Below are 16,295 nucleotides of genomic sequence, written 5' to 3' on the forward strand. Positions count from 1 at the left end.
ACAATACCTATTCCAATCGTTACCAATGCACCTAACAGAGAAATTCTTCAAGGAGCTAAAGAAAATAATAAGGAAATTCTTATGGAAAGGGGGGAAACCGAGGATAGCGCTAGATAAGTTAACAGAATGGTACAAACAAGGGGGCTTACAGCGACCAAACTTTAAGAATTATTATAGAGCAGCACAATTAAGATACCCATCAGATTTTTATCATACAAGGGAAAAACCAGATTGGACCAGATTAGAGCTAGATAAAATAGGGGAGAAGGTACCTGAACATATACTATATAAGTGGGATGAAAAGCTGGTGCAACAGGGGAATTCACAAGTACTGCACCATCTGCTCAACATTTGGAAGAAAATTCACGTAGAAGGGAAAAAAAAACAAATTATCAACTACCAAAATTAATATTGACACAAAATCAACTAATCCCTTTCACAATAGATAACCTTTCCTTTAGAGAATGGGAGAGATAAGGGATCAAAGAATAGAAAATTGTTTTTCGGGAAATAAATTATTATCTTTTGAACAAATGAAGTACAAATATGGAATAACTCACGGTACAATGTTTGCATACCACCAACTGAAAACCTACTTGAAGGACAAATTGGGAAGCAGGCTGAGGTTACCAGAAGGAATCAGCTTTGAATGTGTGATTACAGACACAATGATAATTAAAAGATTTATAACAAACATGTACATCAAACTGCAAGAGAAAGAGAACAAGGAAATAAGCTGTAAACCCAAACAAAAGTGGGAACAAGATCTAAACATAAAGATAAAGAATGAAACATGGGAAAAGCTATGCTCCGGAACTATGAGAAATACAATAAACACAAGATTATGCATGATACAATATAATTGGTTACACAGGCTATACACCACACCCCAAAAGTTAAATAAATGGGACCCAACAGTATCAGACAGATGTTTTCATTGTAAGAAGGAAACGGGAACAACAGTACATGCAATTTGGGCAAGTGAGAAAGTGGAAAAGTTTTGGGAAGATCTAAACCAGGTATTAAATAAAATCACAAAAAGGAACATACCAAAAAATCCAGAGATCTTTCTTCTAAGTAATATAAGAAGTAATGAACTTGGCCTCGATTTGGATGGAGCACAAAAAAGATTTATTATGATAGCTTTAGCTGTAGCAAAAAAATGTATTATGTCAACCTAGAAATTTGAAGATAGCCTGAGAATACAGCAATGGTACATAGAAATGAATAAATGTATTCCGTTGGAAAAAATAACATATAATTTAAGAAATAACATCACAGTATTCGAACAAATTTGGGAACCGTACATGGAACACAACTGAGAAGTCCTACCGCGGACTTCCACCACCTAAAATGACAGAATGAGAAGACGACGAAATGAACTGACCCAGTGTGTAAAAGTAGATGACACAAATTTCTTATTTATTTTTGTTGTGTGACGACATTGTTTAATGGGTTTAATGTATCATATATGTTGAACGTTGAGTGGGTGGGGAGGGGGGGTGAAGGAGGGAGGGAAGGGAGGGGGGAAAAGGGGAGAAAATGACACTGTGTATATTCAAGAGGGAAATGTTTGTGTGTATTTTGGTCAGTATGGTTCATAATGTGAAAAATAAAAATAAAAAAAAAAGGTGTTTTGAGGTGAGGTAAAGTCAATATCGCTTCACAAGATTTCTGAATTCAGAATTAGGCAAAAGACCTGTTGTAGTAGGAGTAATTCCAAAGTTACCCATGGAGGGTGTCTCATTTTTTGTTGGGGAATGATTTGGCAGAAGATGGTTTTAAGATTGACAAATCGGCCTAGTAAGGATGTGGTTAGAGAGGATGGTGAGATATATCCTGCATGTGCGGTAACTAGATCTGTGTCTAAGAAAATGATGACAGCTGAAGAAGATCCAGTTGAGAGAGATTTGTCCAATACTTCTGAGGTACTTTTTTGAAAGAGCAGGGTCATTGTGAGAGTAAGAATTTCTCTTTGTCAAGGAAAGAGTTAATTCAGAAACAGAAAATGGATACATATCTTGTTACCTTAAGGGACAAAGCAGGAGAGTAAAGAAATGGCTTGTGGATATGGCTTGGAGGGTGAATTGTTAATGAAACCTTATTATGATAATAAGGGTAGTGGAGAACAATCTTTACCAGAGGTTTTGGCTGTTGACAGAGTGGAGGAAGTGGTGGATCATAAGATTATGGAAACAGAATCTTGTGAGGGTAACCTTAAAGAAACCATGGTTCCCTTGTGCCTGTCTAACTCAACAATTTTGGAAAATTTGGAAAAAACATTAGGCCATCTTAAGTTACAAGATCCAGTTGAAAGAATTACTTTTTGAATACAGAGATTTGTTCCCTGATGTTCCAAAAAAGACATCAGTGATTTACCATGATGTAGATATTGGAGAAGCAAATCCCATAAAACAGCACCCATATAGACTAATCATTCAGAAGAGTGAAATCATGGATTAGGGGGTGGAATATATGTTGAGTCCTTTGAACTCGGATTGGAGTTCTCCTTGTATTCTGGCACCAAAACCAGATGGAACTGTTAGGTCTGAACAGATTACAGGAAGGTTAATTCAGTAACTAAAACAGATGCTTATCCTATTCCAAGATTAGATGACTGTATTGATAACATTAGCAAAGCTAAATTTTTACTGAACTGGATTTGTTGAAGGGTTACTGGTGTGTGCCTTTAACTGAGAGAGGAAAGAATATTTCAGCTTTTGTAACTCCATGCGGATTATACGAGTATATTGTGTTACCTTTTGGCATGAAAAATGCCCCTGCAACATTCCAGAGGATGATTAATTTGGTAATCCAAGGGTTAACACAGATGCTTATAGAGATGACTTGGTCACAAAAAATGACACATGGGAAGAACATCTAAAGCAATTGGACAAATTGTTTGCAAGATTATCTAAAGCAAACTTAATTGTTAATTTAGCAAAGAGTCAATTTGCAAATCCCACAGTAACATACTTGGGTCATGTAATTGGCCATGGCAAAGTTGCACCTATTCAAGCTGAGGTGAATGCAGTTTCTGAGTTTCCTACTCCCAATGGCAAGAAAGCAATGAGAAGGTTTTTAGAAATGGCAGGATATTACAGAAAATTTTGCAGAAATTTTGCTGAGGTTGCTTGTCCTTTCACCAAACTTTTGGAGAAATTCATGTGGACTAAAGATTGTCAGGCAGCTTTAGAAAATTTAAAGGAGATGCTATGCCATTGCCCTGTGTTAAAATCTCCTGATTTTGACAGACCATTTTCTGCAGCAGTGGATGCCAGTGAGGGAGCAGCAGGTGCAGTTTTATTGCAAAAACATAATGAAATTGACCATCCAGTTGCCTACTTTTCAAAAAAATTCAATGTTCATCAAAAGAACTATTCCATTATTGAGAAAGAACTGTTTATTCTGCTCTGCAGAATTTTGATGTGTATCTTGGTATCTCTCATGAACCAATTGTTATATTCACTGACCACAATCCTCTGGTGTTTTTTAATAAAATGAAAAATAAAAACAGAAGATTGTTAAACTAGAGTTTGATATTACAAGAATATAATCTGTAAATTAACCATATCAGAGGTGTAAATAATGTGATTGCTGATTATCAAGATGTTAAAAATGATCGTGTATAAAAATACTTTAAAAATTGAATTACCGTACTATAACATGTTATATATTGTGAACTGTTCTCTCTTTAGTGTTTTTTAAGTCAGTTTAGTTATAACTGAATTTTAACTCAAGAGTTAAAATTCCCTTTAAAGGGGGAAGGTGTGACAGAGTATTTAGAGGTGGTTTGGGAGAAATTATTAGAGCAGCTTGGCACACATACATTTTAAAGCACAGAATATTTGCAGGACTTTTGCAGAATGCTTTTTGCAGGAGGAAACAAAGTTGGAGAATACAGCTTGCCTGGGAGAACATGAGATCTTTGCAGGCAGGGGAAAACAGTTTTGCTCTCAGAGAGAGAGGGTGTGAAACAGAGAGGAGAGAGAGACAGAAATCAGTTCAAGAAGGACAAGCTGGCAAACTCTGGAAGGCTGCCTGGTCAAAGGAGAAGACTGGCGGTGTGAAAGGTGACCTGAAAGGAAGAGAATCATCTGGAGAACCCTGAAGGGGGCAAGTTTCGTCAGCAAGACTGGTTGAGAAGGAATCAGTTGTGGATGTCCTGGAAAAGGAATCTCTCTCTGAAAACCAGCAAGAACCCTCCTGAGTGGTAACCATTTGCCTGTTAAGCACCAAAGCCTGGTGAACTTTGTTAACGCTAACTTCTGTGCACAGAACAAGAATTGCCTGCAACCAGTGAGATTGGACTGTGATCCAAAGAACTTTTCTAATCTTAAATATACATTACATACACCTGCTTGTAGTATTAGAGGGGAGATTAAGTGGGTAGGGTAGGTTAGGTAAGTAGGTTAAGTAATAAGTTAAAGTTTAATTTTGTTTTCTTGTTCAAATATAATTAAAAACTACTTTTGTTTAAGTGACCCTGTGTTGTGGTGCATATCTATTGCTGCTGGTTTTGGGGGTCCTCTGGACCCCGTAATACAGTAACCAGAACATCGCCGGTTAACGAGCAGGACTCGTACCCAGAACATCACCGGGTAATGGGCAGGACTAATAACTGGAAAATCAGTGGGTAACGAGCAGGACCAGTAACCAGAACATCATTAGTCGGGGGATTGAGTTTCAGGAGTAGAGAGATTATATTGTAACTCTACAAATTTCCGGTGATGCGACACCTTGAGTATCGTGTTCAGTTCTGTCACCTCATTATAGGAAGGATGTGGAAGCTACGAAGAGGGTGCAGAGGATGTTGCCTGGATTGGAGAACTTGTCTAATAAGGCCAGGTTAGCAGAGCTAGGACTTCCCTCTTTGGAGCGAGGAGGATGAGAGGAGACTTGATCAAGGTCAACAAGATTCTGAGAGGTGTGGATAGGGCAGATTGCCAGCACCTGCTTCCCAGGGCAGGGTCAGCAAGCAGCAGAGGACGTCCGTACAGAGTGAAGGGAGGGCTGTTTAGGGGAGATGTCAGGGGTACTGATTTGTGGGGGCCTGGAACGCCTCGCCAGGGATGGTGGTGGAGCCTGGAACATTGGGGACATTTAAGAGACTCTTGGACAGGCAGATGGATGGAGGAAAAATAGGTTACAAAGTTGGAAGGGTTTAGTATTTTTTGGTAGGTATATATAGGTTGGCACGTCATTGAGGGCTGAAGGGCCAGTTCTGAGCTAGAGTGTCTATGTTCTATATTCTACATAGTCTATCATCATTGAGAAATGTGCTTGACTGAACTTCCTGAGTAGACTGAAACGGGCAAGGCTACCGGCCATCATTATGCCGACCTTCTGTAGGAGCTCTGTCGAGAGTGTCCTGTCCGGGCTGTGTCACAATTTTGGTCCGGTTGCTGCAGAGAAGTAGATCGGAGGTCAATTCACAGGACCAGAAGAGCGGCAGAGAGGATCACTTGGGTCTCGACCGGGATCGTTGTCTGAAGTTGGTGCGCAGAATCATTGAGGACCACTTGCACACCTGCACACAGCATCTTTTAGCTGCTCGCGTCAGGGGAAGAGATCCAGGAGGATCAGAGCCAGTACCATCAGGCTGAGGAACAGCTTCTTCCCGTGGGCAGTGAGAACGCTGGATGACCAAAGGAATCACTCACACTGACCGTCTGAGACTTTCGTATTTACAAAGCAATATTTAATTTTATATACAAAGACTTGTCCTGCGTATGCATTGTTTGTCTGTGTGTGTGTTATGTCTGGGTGTGTGATTGCACGTTTTTACACAGAGGACCGGAGAACACGGTTTCGTCAGGTTGTACTTGTGCAATCAGATGACAATAAACTTGATTTGAACAGTAACCAGAACATCATGAGGGTGGGCAAGATACAAACCAGAGGACGTGAGTTAAGGGTGAAAGGGAAAAGGTTTAGAGCAGGGGTTCTCAAACTTTCTCTTTCCAGTCACGTCCCACTTTAACTAATCCCAATGTCATCGGGATTCTGTGATTAGTCAGGAATTGCTTAAGGTGGAATGTGGTTGGGAAGGAAAGTTAAGAATCTGCCCTAGACATGATCGTGACTGAAATATTTTGCTTATGAAAAAGATTTCCTTTGGAGATCTGAAATGGTGCACATAATGAGTCAATGAGGGATGATTAAAAGAGAGGCTTTCAAACTTTCTCTTTCCAACCACATCCCATCTAAAGCAACGGTTTGAGCTGGACTATTAAACAGAACATCAGAATTTTGGGGTGGGGAGTGGTGTCGGGGTGTGGAGTGAGGTCGAGGTCGGGAGTGATGTCAGGTAGGGAGTAGTGTCAGGGTGGGGAGTGGTGTCGAGGTGAGGACTGATGTTGGCATGGCCAGTGGTCTTGGGGTGGGGAGTGATATGAGTGATGTCGGGGTGGAGAGTGGTGTCGGGGTGTGGAGTGGTGTCGGGTCGGGAGTGGTGTCGGGGTGGGGAGTGGTGTCGCCATGGGGAGTGGTGTCGAGGTGGGGAGTTATGTTGGGGTGTGGAGTTATGTCAGGGTGGAGAGTGGTGTCAGGTGGGGAGTGATGTCGTGGTGAGGAGTGATGTCAAGGTACGGAGTTATGTTAGTGAGCGGAGTGATGTCAGGGTGGGGAGTGGTGTTGGGGTGTGGAGTTATGTTGGGATGTGGAGTTATGTCGGGGTGGGGAGTGGTGTCGCGGTGGGTTGTGATGTAAGGGTATGGAGTGATATCGGGTGGGGAGAGATTTAGGGGTGAGGAGTGGTGTCAGAATGGGGAGTCGTGTTGGGGTGGGGAGCAATGTTGGGTGGGGAGTGATGTCAGGGTGGGGAGTGATGTCAGGGTTTGGAGTGATGTCGGGGTGGGGAGTGGTGTCCAGATGGCGAGAGGTGTCGGGGTGGGAGTAGTGTCGTGGTGGGGAGTGATGTCAGTGTGGGGAGTGATGTCAGGGTGTGGAGTGAATTTGGGATGGGGAGGAGTGGAGTCGGGGTGGGGTGTGGCGTCGCAGAGGGGAGTGATATATGAGTGATGTCGGGGTGGGGAGTGGTGTCGAGGTGTGGAGTGGTGTCGGGTGGGGAGTGATGTAGTGGTGGGGAGTGATGTCAGGGTACAGAGTGAAGTTGGGGTCGGGAGTGATGTCGGCGTGGACAGTGGTCTTGGGGTGGAAAGTGATATGTGAGTGATGTCGGGGTGGAGAGTGGTGTCCGGGTGGGGAGTGGTCTCGGTTAGTGAGTGATGTCAGGGTGGGGAGAAGTGTCAGAGTGGGAGTGATATCGGGTTGGGGAGTGGTGTCGAGGTCAGGAGAGGTGTCGAGGTCGGGAGAGATGTCGGGTGGGGAGTGGTGTCGGGGTGGGGAGTTATGTCAAGGTGTGGAGTGGTGTCGGGGTGGGGTGTGGTGTAAGTGTGTGGAGTGAAATCGGGTGGTGAGAGATTTAGGGGTGGGAAGTGGTGTCGGGATGGGGAGTGGGGTTGGAGTAGGGAGTCGTGTCAGGTGGGAAGTAATGTCGAGCTCGGGACTGATGTCATGTTGGGGAATGATGTCAGGGCAGCGAGTAGTGTCAGGGTGGTGGCTGTTGTCAGATGGGGAGTGAAGTTGGTGGGGAGTGGTGACGGGTCGGGAGTGATGTTGGAGTTGGGAGTGGTGTCAGGGTGTGGAGTTATGTCGGGGTGGGGAGATGTTGGGTTGGGAATGATGTCGGATGGAGAGCTGTGTCGGGGTGGGGAGTGGTGTTGGGTTGCGGAGTGATGTCGGGGTGGGGAGTGTTGTCGGGGTGGGGATTGTTGTCAGATGGGGAGTGATATTGGTGTTGGGAGTGGTGTCCGGGTTTGGAGTGATGTCGGGGTGGAAGTGGTGTCGGGTGGGGAGTGATGTCAGGTTTGGGAGTGGTGTTGGGTTGGGGAGTGATGTCAAGGTGTGCAGTGGTGTCGGGGTGGGCATTGATGTCGGGGTGGGAATTGGTGTCAGGGTGTGGAGTGATCTGTGAGTTATGTTTTGGTAGGGAGTTGTGTTGGGTTGGGGAGTGGTATCGGGTGGAGATTGATGTCTTGGGGGAAGTGATGCCGGGGTACGTGATGCCGGGGTACAGAGTTATGTCGTGGTGGGGAGTGATGTCGGGGTGGGGAGTGATATCTGGGTGGGGAGTGGTGTAGGGTTGGGGAGTGGTGACGAGCTATGGAGTTATGTTGCGGAGGGGAGTGGTCGGGCTTTGGAATGATGTCGGGCTGGGTGTGGGGTTGGGGTGGGGAGTGGTGTTGGGGTGGGGAGTGGTGGCGGGGTAGGGAGTGATGTCGGGTGGGGAGTGATGTCGGGTGGAGAGTGGTGTCGGGTGGGATGTGAAGTCGGGGTGGGGAGTGGTGTCGGATGGGATGTGATGTCGAAGTGGTAGTGGTGTTGTGGTGGGGAGTGATGTCAGAGTGGGGAATGATGTCAGTGTATGGAGTGATATCAGGTGGGGAGAAATTTAGGGGTGGGGAATTGTGTCGGGTTGGGGAGTGATGTCGGGTGGGGAGTGATGTTGGGGTACGGAGTGGTGGCCGGGTGGGGAATGATGTCGGGGTGGGGAGTGATGTTGCGGTAGGGAGTAGTGTCGGGGTGGGGAGTGATGTTGGGGTACGGAGTTGAGTCGGGTTGGGGAGTGATGTCAGGTGGGGAGTGATGTTGGGGTATGGAGTGGTGTCCGGGTGGGGAGTGGTGTCAGGTGGGGAGTGATGTTGGGGTACAGAGTGATGTCGCGGTATGGAATGGTGTCCGGGTGGGGAGTGATATCTGAGTGATGTCAAGGTGGCGAGTGGTGTGTCAGTGACGTCAGGCCGGTGGTGACAGTTGCAGAGACTAAGGTCTGACCTCCGACCCTGTCCTTGTTTGGGGAAAGTGGCCGAAGACGTTTTAACCCTGACTGCATCTTTCAGGAGGTTTGAAATGGGATTTCGACCTTTCACCCTGTCTGTGGAGCGGAGCTGGTACTGGTCTTTGTCCCCAAATGGTGACCTTTGACCCTGGCAGCGTCTGCACGGATGGTGCAGAGTCCACTGTTCAATCCTGACCTGTGACCCTTATCTGACAGTGGTGAGTCCGCCAACCAGTGCCCGACTTCAATGTGGCGAGGCCCTCAGCTGTGGAAAACCTGGGGGGCCCTCGTTAAATAAATTCCAATTCAAATTATTTTCAAATTAATTCATTTATTTTTTACATATTTATCATTGTGTTGACTTAGTTTCTATCATAGATGATCATCTTGTATAACCTGGCCACAAAATTTAAATGTGATTTTTAACCTAGTTTTTTATGTATACCAACATATTTTTGGGGCCCCTGCAGACTTGCTTTTGCTAAATCCATCATCGGCTCCATCCCTGCCTGTGTTGACGGGACTCATGCTTTGATCCTGTCTGTCACTGTCAAGAGGGGTCAGGGACTGTTGTTTAACCCCGACGTCTGACCTTTGGCAAGGAGAGAGAGAGAGAGAGGGGGAGAGAGAGGGAGAGAGAGAGAGAGAGAGAGAGAGAGAGAGAGAGAGAGAGAGAGAGAGAGTGCCGTTCGAACTCTGACCCTGACTGACTGAGAGGGGGCAACCATTTGGATCTGAAATGACTGTTCTCTTCCTATGGAGCCTGCGTTCCCTCCCGGACCACCCCAGCCAGGGTCCTTGACTCCCTCCCTGGAGCCCACCCAAGTCTGGTCTCTACTGCCCATCCTCAGGGACTGTGTGGCCCAGTGGGTGGCTGGCTGGCTTGGGCGCGACACGTCTTGCAAAACCCAGATTCCGGTGGTCAGGAAGGATGCCCATATGGAGCCGATTTTCTCACAATTCTGTGTGAAATGGTGAAAAGATGCTGATTCAGCAAGTTACCGGATGACACATTCAAATCATCCGAACTCCCAGGTGCGATTGAGCCGGGGTTTCCAGGAACAGGTGAGAGGAGAAATGTCCTCATCTTACCTCAAACAGTGCTCCCCCAGCCTATCCTGCGCGGCCCCAATCAGGCTGGCGGCGGGGACGGAGATCTTAACAGCAGGCAGCGTTCCAGGTGATGTGTCAGCTCACAGGAAACATCTTGAGTATGATTCAGGAAGCAACGCAAGATTGACTGCGACTTGCTGAGCGCAGGCGGGTGTCGCCTAGAGGGCAGGGTGCAAGATCTTCATCTCTGGATCATAGGGTGGGTGGTCCCTGACCATCTCCGCAGGGTGTGGGCGGGGTGATCTCATCTCCGCTCCGTGGAGTGTGTTGTCTCCACCTCCGAACCTCAGGGTGGGGGGGGGGGTGGTCTCTGCTGTCCCCACATCGTGGGACGGGAAGTGACCGTCTCCTATCCACCCTGAGACCATTCAGCACCTTCTCCCTTAAGGTAGGACCTGCCCTCACTCCCTGTGGACACTGCTAGTGTCTTCCATATTGAAGATTGATGCAAAATCCTCATTCAGTTCTTCCTTCGTCTCCTCATCTCCCAAAATCCAGCATCATTTTCTCGTGGTCCTATATCAACTCTCTTTATATACTTTTCAGATCCAGTTTGAGCCAACTTTCAAACCTTGTCTTTCCCCCCTTTATGAGTTTTTGAGTTACCTTCTGCTAGTTTGATTAAACTTCCCAATCCTCGATCTTCCCACTAATTCTTCCTTCCTTTTGTGCCCTCTCTTTTGCTTTGACTCCCCTCATCGGCCACAGTCGTGACACTTTCCCCTTGTCTCGGTCCATATTTACCTTCTCCATTTCTCGCAGAAACCCCACCCACTGCTGCTCTCCTCGCGCCCCTTCCAACTTACTGTGGACACTTCCTCCCTCGCGCCCCTTCACCCCACTGAAACACCGACACATCTGACACAAGCCCTTTTTCCCACTGGCTCCCTGTCCCAGGAATTAACCGGGAATTTCCTGGGACAGGATCCAGTGGAAAAGGAGCACTGTCCAAACGCTTGCGTCAAATGACACCATTTTGCACTGGGGATCGCCCGCCTACACGTATACCCGGCGTTTGCTGATGCCGGCATGCTGATAAAGACCAGTGGAAAAGGGACAGCAGGAAGTCTCCCATTCCCAGTTGAAGGTAGAACACTCCGATCCCCAGGGATGTGTGTTCAGTGGAAAAGCACCAGTTAAGGGTGGCCCAGTGGAAATGGCTCAGAGGACTTCCTATCCTGGGACCCTGCATGGCCGGTTAACTGGGATGCCAGTGGGAAAAGGGGCCTTTAGTTTACCCACGTTAAATCTCAAATTCATCTCATTCATATTGTGATCACTGTTCCCTCACCTATCCCAGTACAGCTGATCCCCTCGTGGGCACTCAAGAAGCTGCCCTCAAGGCCAACTCGTAGAACACTAAAGCCCTTTTCCCCGCAATGTTCTGCCGACCCATATATTCCTTTAAAAAAATTACTAAACCCACCCTACTCTGTAACCTTCCATCCGTGAGCCTGTCTCTTCAATGCCCCCAATGTTCTAGCCTCCACCACCAACCCAGGCATTCCAGGCCCCCACAACACTCTGTGTTAAAAACTTACCCCTGACGTCTCCCCTCAACTTCCCTCCCTTCACCTTGTACAGACGTCCTCTGGTGTTTGCTGATCCTACCCTGGGAATCAGGTGCTGGCCGTCCACCCTGTCCATGCCCCTCAGAATCTTGAGACCTCGATCCAGTCTCCTCTCATCCTTCTGCGTTCCAAAGAGAAAAGTCCCAGCTCTGTGAACCTTAGTTCATTAGAATTGTTTCCCAATCCAGGCAACATCCTCTGCATCCTCTCCGTAGCTTCCACATCCTTCCTATAATGAGGTGACCAGAACTGAACACAATATCTAAATGTGGTCTCATCAGAGATTTGTCATGTTTCTACCCCTGACTAATGAAGCCCAGCATCCCATAGGCCTTTTTAAATTTCCTATCAACTTGCGCAGCGACCTTGAGGGATGTAGGGATTTGGTCCCCAAGGTCTCTCTGTTCATCCGCACTCTTAAGAAACCGACCATTAACCCTGGTCTCAGCCTCCTGGTTTGTCCTTTCAAAATGCATCACCTCACACTTAACCAGATTGAACTCCATCGGCTACTTCTCCGCCCAACTCTGCATCCTGTCGATATCCTCTTGTGACCTTCGACAACCTTCAGCTCCGTCCATGACTCCTCCAACCTTCATGCCATCCACAAACTTACTGACCCATCTTCCGCCTCTTCATCCAGGTCATTTTTAAAGATCCTGAACCCCACACAAGAGGCCCCTAAACTTCCCCCACATTACTTTTGTGCTTACACCATTGAAGATCTGTTTCCAATTTACTTTCGCTAGTTCCTGCCTCATCCCCTTCCCCAGTTAAGCACTTCCCCATTTTGTTGGCCTTTATCTTTAACCTCCCACTCCTCTCTCCCCACCAATCGGCCCCTTGGGACCTACCCCTGTGACTGCAGGAGATGCCACATTTGTGCCCACACCTTCTCCCTCATCCCCTCCTTCACATTTCACTTATGTATCTGCAGGAGTCGTCTACGGCATCTGGATCTCCCATTGTGGTCTCTGGTAAGCCTGGGGGGGTGGCCACTGGGAGATCGCCTCGCCGAGCACTTTCACTCTCCCAGTGGCCACCCCTTTCAAATCTGCGCCCCACTCCTGGTCATGGCCTCGTACGCTGCCAAACTCCCACAGTAAATGGAACCATGGAACACTACAGCATAGAAAACAGGCCATTCAGCCCTTCTAGTCTGTGCTGAAACATCATTCTGATCATCTCACTGACCTGCACCTGTTCCATAACCCTCTGGGCCCCTCCCATCCATGTGCCTATCCAATTTTTAAAATTTAAGAGCAAGCCCATGTTTACCACAGCAGATGGCAGCTCGTTCCACGCTCCCTCCATTCTCTGAGTGAAAAAGTTCCTCCTAAACCTTCTCCTTTCACTCCAAAGCCATGTCCTCTCGTATTTATCTCTCCTAATCTAAGTGGAAAGAGCCTCCTCGCATCCACTCTGTATGTCCCCCTCATAATCTTGGTAAACCTCGATCAAATCTCCCCTCCTCTTTTACGCTCCAAGCAATAGAATCCTAACCTGTTGAATATTTCCCTGTAACTCAGTTCTTGAAGACCCGACAACATCCTCGAAAATCTTCTCTGCACTCTATCAATCTTATCGATATCCTTCCTGTAGTTTGGTGACCAGAACTGCACACAATGTCCCACAGGAACAGTGTAACCAATCACTGATCAGCAAATTGCAAGAGTGATATCTCAACCCTGGTGGTCAGTGTGGACAGAGGGATTCCCCCACTGGTGGTCAGTGTGGACATAAATAATGCCCTAGTAGACAGGGGGTAGACAGGGGGTAGACAGTGTGGACAGCGGGATTCCCCCCTGGCAGTCAGTGTGGACAGAGGGATTCCCCCACTGGTGGTCAGTGTGGACATAAATAATGCCCTAGTAGACAGGGGGTAGACAGGGGGTAGACAGTGTGGACAGCGGGATTCCCCCCGGCAGTCAGTGTGGACAGAGGGATTTCCCCCGCTGGTGGAGAGTATGGACAGAGATACCCCCTGGTGGACAGTGAGGACAGAGATAATGCCCTGGTAGACAATGTGGACAGTGGGATTCCCTCCTGGCAGTCAGTACGGACAGAAGGATTCCCCCGCTGGTGGTCAGTATGGACAGAGATACCCCCTGGCAGTCAGTACGGTCAGAAGGATTCCCCCACTGATGGTCAGTGTGGACAGAGATAACGCCCTGGTAGACAGTGTGGACAGTGGGATTCCCTCCTGGCTGTCAGTGTGGACAGAGGGATTTCCCCACTGGTGGTCAGTGTGGACAGAGGAAGTAATCGCTCGAACTGCCCAGTTCAAGGACACTTTGTTTCTGCTGATATTGGACCACCGATGTGTGGTTGGTGAGGTTGGATTTGGCATCATCATTTGTGGCTTAATGGACAGTGAAAAAAATCAATTGAGGTTACAAATGGATCTTGGTCACCTGAGTTAATTGGGGCAGAATAATGTAGCAATATCAAATTCTGGAGGAACTGCCGGTCTCGCAGTGTCCACAGGAGGTGAAGATATATTACAGACGTTTCGTGCCTGAGGCCCCATCAGGGTCTGAGCACAAGGGCAACGGGCATCTGTATAAAAAGGCTGGGGGAAGGAGGGGATGCCGAAAGGCAATGGGTGATTATTGGACATGTTATGGGCAGACGTGAGTGGAAAGGTGAGGTTTGATCATGGGAGGGGGGTGGAGGCTCTGTAATAAGGGAATGAAAGGGAGATAGGGAGAGAGAGAGAGAGAGAGAGAGAGAGAGAGAGACATGGGGATCGGGAGGAAGCTGGGGGGGTGGGGGGGGAAGGGTGATGGTCTCTAGCAGAAACCGGAGAAGTCGAAGTTAATGCCATCCGGTTGGCGGGGGCCCAATTCGGCAAGAGAATGGGATGGGAATTTGAAATGGGGGGGCGGCCCCTGGGAGATTCATCTATTGCAGCAGGCAGGGCTCAACAAAGCGATCTCTCAACCTGCACCCAGACTCTTTGATGGAGACGAGGCCACAACGGGAGCACCAGATGCGACAGATGGTTCACTTGGAAGGATTGGGACCTCAATGTTGGCGGAGGAGGTGAAGGTGCAAGTGGAGAGAGAGAGAGAGAGAGAGAGAGTGGGAGATGGGGGTGGAGGTGATACACTCTATCAATGACACCAAAGACTGAGTGAGGAACTGAGAAGCTTTAATACACATTATATTTAGGCTGGCCCATGTTGTTCCAATGAATGGAAGGAGCAGAGATGTCGACATTTATGGCCAGATTACAGGGGATCAAGCATCAGTGGGCGGGCCAGCAACTCACACAGAGAGCAGAAACAGTATATACTATTATCACGGGAGGGGGGAGGGGGTAGGGAGAGTGAAACAGAGAGGAGAAGGAGAGATAGAGAGAGGGAGGAAGGAGGAGAGAGGATGGGGAAGAGAGAGAGGAAGGGGAGAGAGGAGAGGAAGTGGGGAGAGAGAGGAAGGGGGAGAGAGGAGAGGAAGTGGGGAGAGAGAGGAAGGGGGAGAGAGGAGAGGAAAGGGAGAGAGGGAAGGAAAGGGGTGAGAGAGAGAGAGGAAGGGGAGAGAGGAGAGGAAGTGGGGAGAGAGAGGAAGGGGGAGAGAGGAGAGGAAGTGGGGAGAGAGGAAGAAGGGGGAGAGAGGAGAGGACAGGGGAGAGAGGAGGAAGGGGAGAGCGGAGGGAAAGGGGGGAGAGAGTAGAGGAGAGGACGGGGAGAGAGGAGAGGAGAGGATGGGGAAAGAGGAGAGAGTAGGGGAGAGAAGAGAGGAGGGGCAGAGAGAATAGGTGGGGAGTGAAGAGGAGGGGGAGAGAGGAGAGGATGGGATGGAGGAGAAGAAGGGAAGAGAGAGGAGGGGGAGAGAGGAGAGGACGGGGGAGAGAGAAGAAGGTGGAGAGAGGAGAGGATAAGGAGAGAGGAGAGGGAGGTGGAGAGAGGAGAGGGAGGTGGAGAGAGGAGAGGAATGGGAGAGGACGAGGAGAGAGGAGAGGAAGGTGGAGAGAGGAGAGGATGGGGGAGAGAGAGAGGAGAGGAAAGGGAGGGAGGAGAGGATGGGGAGAGAGGAGAGGAAGGGGGAGATAGGAGAGAATGAGGAGAGATGAAGGTGGAGAGAGGAGAGGACGAGGAGAGAGGAGGGGATGGGGGGAGAGAGAGAGGAGAGGAAAGGGAGGGAGGAGAGGATGGGGAGAGAGGAGAGGACGGAGGAGAGAGGAGGAACGGGAGATAGGAGAGGATGAGGAGAGATGAAGGTGGAGAGAGGAGAGGACGAGGAGAGAGGAGAGGACGGGTAGAGAGGAGAGGAAAGGGAGAGAGGGAAGGAAAGGGGTGAGAGAGAGAGAGGAAGAGAGAGAGGACGGGAGAGAGGAAGAAGGGGGAGAGAGGAGAGGATAGGGGAGAGAGGAGAGGAAGAGAAGAGAGGAGAGGAAGGTGGGTGAGAGGAGAAGAGAGGATGAGGAGAGAGGAGAGGTTTGGGAGAAAGAAGAGACAGAGGAAGAGAGGAGAGGACAGGGGAGAGATGTAAGGACGGCAGGGAAAGGAGAGGAGGGGGAAAGGAAAAGGAGAGAGGATGGAGGGAGAGAGAGAGGATGGGGAGAGAGGAGGAAGGGGAGAGAGAGAAGGATGGGGAGAGAGAGAGGACGGGATAGAGAGGAGGAAGGGGGAGAGAATAGAAGATGGGGGAGATAGGAGAATACGGTGGGAGAGTGGAGTGGACAGGGGAAATAGGTAAGGACGGGGAAGAGAAGAGAGGGAGGGTGAGAAAGGAGAGGAAGGGGGAGAGAGGAGGGACGGGAGAGA

General features: G+C 48.5%; 1 protein-coding gene across 2 annotated transcripts in view; it reads right to left on the reverse strand.

The window, feature by feature from the left end:
* Positions 1–10,169, reverse strand: part of LOC138755001 (lysophosphatidic acid receptor 6) — a 48,379-nt gene extending 38,210 nt beyond the window's left edge. The window contains exon 1 of one of the 2 annotated variants that reach the window (XM_069920121.1): positions 9,935–10,169. The gene's annotated coding sequence lies outside the window, so the exon portion shown is untranslated. The remainder of the gene's footprint in view (positions 1–9,934) is intronic. The other variant, XM_069920120.1, reaches the window with a different exon arrangement.
* Between the last annotated feature and the right edge of the window lie 6,126 nt (positions 10,170–16,295).

The sequence above is a fragment of the Narcine bancroftii genome, chromosome 2 (assembly GCF_036971445.1).
Source record: "Narcine bancroftii isolate sNarBan1 chromosome 2, sNarBan1.hap1, whole genome shotgun sequence".
NCBI classification, from domain to species: Eukaryota; Metazoa; Chordata; class Chondrichthyes; order Torpediniformes; family Narcinidae; genus Narcine; species Narcine bancroftii.